Genomic DNA, 5,060 nt, shown 5'->3' on the forward strand with positions numbered 1-5,060 from the left:
ATGATGATGATGATGGTTGTGGGGGGATGTGTGTGTGATAGTGCTGGTAGTGGTTAAGAGATTCATAAAGAAAAAAAAATTTACTTGCAAAGGTCTCCTTAATAATGATTTGTGATATTGGCACAAGGCGATAAATTAATGGGAGTGGGGGAAGGGGGAGTAAAATCGATACGATCGATTAAATCAGACCCAGTACTTGACTGGTATCATATTTAAATAATACCAACAACAACAACAATAATAATAATAATCCTTTCTACTAAAGGCACAAGGCCTGAAATTTGTGGGGAGGATAGCAGCTGATTACATCGACCCCCAGTACTTCACTGGTACTTAATTTGTCGACCCCGAAAGGATGAAAGGCAAAGTCAACCTCAGCGAATTTCTAACTGAGAACATAAACACAGACAATAATAATAATAATCATAATAATAATAATAATCATAATAATAATCATAATAATAATAATAATAATAATATCAATACATTGTATGATGAAAAAACTTTGAAAAAAAAAATATATACTGATTGTTTAATAGTAAGTAGCAAACAGAAAACTAATTATTCTATCTTCTGATCAATAAGAGTGGTGTAGATGTTATAATTCTATGCATACTCTCAAGAAATATCAATTGGTGTACGTTTAAGAACCGTTCTTCACATTGATTAAATAAGAGTATACACTATTGCAAGTGTATATATGTGTCGGTGGTGACTGAGCATTTGTGTGTATGTGCCTGTGTGTGATTCTGCGAGGTGGGGGTTGATGTAAGTGGATGCCGGATGCATGTGTGCGTGCGTGTGTGTTTGTGTGTGTGTGTGTGTCCACGCGCCGGGATAAAGGAAGATGCAGTGTAATACAACTGGATAAATGGAGCAGGGGTGGGAGGGAGGCAAGGAGAAAATGGGAGGGAACAACAGGTTTCATTTTGGCCTGGTGCTGGTGTGGATGCACTCTGTCTGCATGCATTACTTCTGACATTGTTTTGCATCAGCTGCACATTAACAGTGCTTGCAGTAAGTAAATAAATAAAATAAAATAAATCAGTCAAAAAAAAAAAACTCCCAGAATGTAAAAATCATATATTTATTATTATTATTATTATTATTATTATTATTATTATTATTAATTGTTGATATGAGACCTCTCTTCTAATTGCATCCTTTTAGCATATTAGTTAGCCTTCATCAGGATTATCATCATCACCACCACCACCACCGTCCTCACTACCATCATTTGTACCACCAACACCACTATCATCATCATCATCATCATCATCACCATCACCATCACCACCACTATCACCACCACCACCACCAATCACCATCACCCATCACCATCACCATCATCATCACTATCATCATTACCACCATTCATCCTCATCATCTTCATCATCCTCATCGTCTTCATCATTTTCATTTTTATTATTGCTGTCATTGTCATCATCACACATTATCAACATTATCATTATCATCATAACTATGCCACCATCATCATCATCATCATCATCATCATCATTGCCATCAGCAGCAGTAGCAGCAGCAGCAGCACCACCACCACCACCACCATAATCATGATAGTATTCAACTCCATCATCATCATCATCATTGATTCAATGTACATATTTTAATTTTTTTTCTCTTTTTACCTTTACTAGCATGGGTTTACAGTTCTGCAAATAAAGTTCTCCTTGTATTTTAACCTCGTATCAATTTCATCTGCTCCTGTAAAATCAAACTTTTTCAGAGCTGAAAAATAAACCTCTTTGATTCAAATCTTTTTTTTGTCTACCCCCTACCCACCAATTCCCACCCACATCATGTACCCCCTACCCACTACAAGTAATCTCTGTCATCACTTCATGTCCATTCTTCCTTTAATTACAATCAACTGTTCTATTTCGTTTTCCTAAACTGTACAGAAATCTACCAAAGTCTTCAACATTGACTTGTTTTTGCAACTCATTTGCATAATTTTTATTCCAGGCATGGCTGTGTGTCTAAAGAACTTGCTTTGCAACCACATGGTTTTAAGTTCAGTCCCACTGCACTGTACCTTGGGTCAGAGTCTTCTGCTGGAGACCCAGGCTGACCAATGCCTTAAATCGATTGGTTGGTCGTCAACTCATAGCAATCTTTGCCTCAGTAATCATAATTGTGTAGAATCATTAACAGTACTTTAAAGCAATTAAGCCCCGAGCAATGCCGGGCACTTCTGCTAGTAATATTATATTTGTGTGTGTGTACATATATGGATGTACACACACACACACTTAAATATATACATGTATGTATTTATATATATATTTATATATACATATACAATGGGATTCTTTCAGTTTCTATCAACCAAATCCACTCACAAGGCTTTAGTTGGCCTGAGGCTATGGTAGAAGACACTTGCCCAAAGTACCAGGCACTGGGACTGAACCCAGAACCATGTGTTTGGGAAGCAAGCTTCTCACCACACTGCCATGCCTGTGCCTGTTGTTGATATTAATACAAAAAAAGTTGATAGTAATAAAAAAAAATAGTAAAAAAAAAAAGAAAAAAATACATGAGCCCTCAGTTTTATTTGAAACCTGCATTCCCACTTTTCCAGCTCTTTTGTTTCCTGTAAACATTCACTGAACTAAAACTCAAAAAGAAAAGAAACACTTGTTTAAGATGATGATTATGAAAAGAGATAGCATGCATGGCAGATAGCAGAGATGAAGCCAAAGTTGTTGAATGCTTTTCAAATAAATGCCTACTTAGTTATCAGCCATCCATTACTAAGTTAATGAGGCAAATTATTTATTCCTTATATTATCTGATACTTTTAGGAAATTCTTGTTTGCATATCCATTTCATCTGCCAGCATCAATGTAAGAGAGTGGTCTGTGACATCAATCAAAGATGGAATGAATTCATCCTTTGTCTATCGTTACAATGTTTCTGGTAAATTAATGACTTGTTGTTGGAACTGTAGATTATTGTAGAATTCTGTGAGACTTTCAGCCAGCAACAAAGTGTGTCAATAGAGAGCTGACCTCTCACATCAAAGGTCAATGAGTCATAAAGCAGTGCATAGTCAACATGGCACTAAATTGTACCATTTATCACCATCAAACTGCAAAACCATGTCACTGCTTAAACAAAAGAATAGTTGTTATTGTTGTTGAATAGCAAATTGGTCTTAATTGAGAAGACCTATAACCAAAAGCTTTCCATCCATGGCAATCCTGCCTTTTGGTCAGGCATTATGTATCTATCTAATACTACATTATCTAATATAGTGTTTTTAAAATTGTGAAGGGTGATTTGATGGAAATGAAATTTAATTGTTATTTTTAGCAGGTTAAGCATCATCTTAGAGGCTCCCTCATTGGCTCATATCAAATCTACTTGGAGTTTTGCATCTCTTTTTTAATCTCTTTTTGCATGTTGTCTCCATAACATATCCAGATATGAACACACATGAGAATAAACAAAAAAAAAAGAACATGAATAACAGAATAAGATTAGACATGGGACATAGCTACCTCTCTTTTAGGATTTGCATTTGGAGTTTTGTAGTATAAAGGATGAAAAAGGTCTCTAATCTTGTGACTCCAAAAAGAAACTTCTCAACCATCAGCTGGAATTGAAACTCTACCCAACCTGCTGGCCAGTAGATAGAATTCCCAAGGATGCCCTTTCACACATTTCTGTTTCTCAGTCACTGCCCTAGCAAAAAGAGGAGATTCAAATCACCTGCTTTGTTACCTGTAATGAATATACCTTGATACATGGATGCTGAAATCTCAAGGGAAATAGGTATACAGTTTAACGAATGACTGGAATCTCATACAGTTCATCAGTGTTTATTGTAAGAAATAGATGTCTCTCAGTGATACTGAAAATCTGTATATGGAAATTATAAGACAATGTACCACAAGGTATTGTACTGGCTCCAACATCTACACAAATGGACAACTGAAAGACGATAGTGCCAAGTGTTTTATTTACACCAATGATTTATGTATAGCATGCCAAAGGGAAAATTTCAATGAAATCAAGACAAGCCTGAACATCACACTTTACACAATTTAAGCTTTTTTCAATAAAGGTAATTATTTAATTGCAAAATACTAGTACCTTCATTCCATTGAAGAAATAAGCCTTTGCTGAGGGGGTTTGATAAGACTGAAAAATGTATAGAGTTGTCACTAAGCACAAGAATGCTCTTACTCTTCACCGAGTACTGCTGTTCAGTAATTTTTCAAGTTAGATTTCGAAGTTATCTCCCTTGCCACACTAAATAAGAATTATCATTAACACTAATGATTGGTATGTGGAGGCAAGGATTTCAGCTGAAATTTTAACGGTTTGAAATTGTTTAGGGAGAGAGTGTGACGACTACATTAAATAGGTTGGATTCCATTTGACTATATGTTTTTTCATGCAGAAGGTCTACCTGGAAAATATTTCTCTCTTATTGTAAATCATTAAGTCTAATGTTTTACTGTTCCATCCAATTTCCCGCAATTCACTGCCCTAATTTCTTGTATAACATTTACTGAGTTACATCTTAATGAAAAAAAAGAATTAGGTTAAATATTATTTCCCTTCTAGTTATCCATAGATAAAATGAAAAAACGACCAATTGTCATGTTGTTAAGTTATTGATTAATTTATAGATATTGATACGGCAGTGTGGGAGGTGGATAACAGAAAGTACAGCGAGGAAGGAGGCGGGGAACATATGAGGAGGAAAGGAAAGAAGAAAGACGAAGCTGAGGAGAAAAAAAGAAAGAAAGGGGAAAATAGAAGCTTCTGTCCCACACAGACAGCAGACGAGATGTTAGACAAGCCGCAGCGAATATAAGGCCGATTAATTCATCACGAAATCATTGCTCAGATTTTATATCAATAATTTCATAAGTAATAGAAATAGTATCTTTTAAAATATTTTTTAATTTCAATAAATTCCTTTTTGTTTTACAAGGAAGATTTCAAGATTTGTTTGTTTGTTCTTTTTGATTTTCAAATATTTTTGTCGTAATGATTTTTATGTTCGTCATTCCGGTTCTGCGGAG

The sequence above is a fragment of the Octopus bimaculoides genome, chromosome 21 (assembly GCF_001194135.2).
Source record: "Octopus bimaculoides isolate UCB-OBI-ISO-001 chromosome 21, ASM119413v2, whole genome shotgun sequence".
NCBI lineage: Eukaryota > Metazoa > Mollusca > Cephalopoda > Octopoda > Octopodidae > Octopus > Octopus bimaculoides.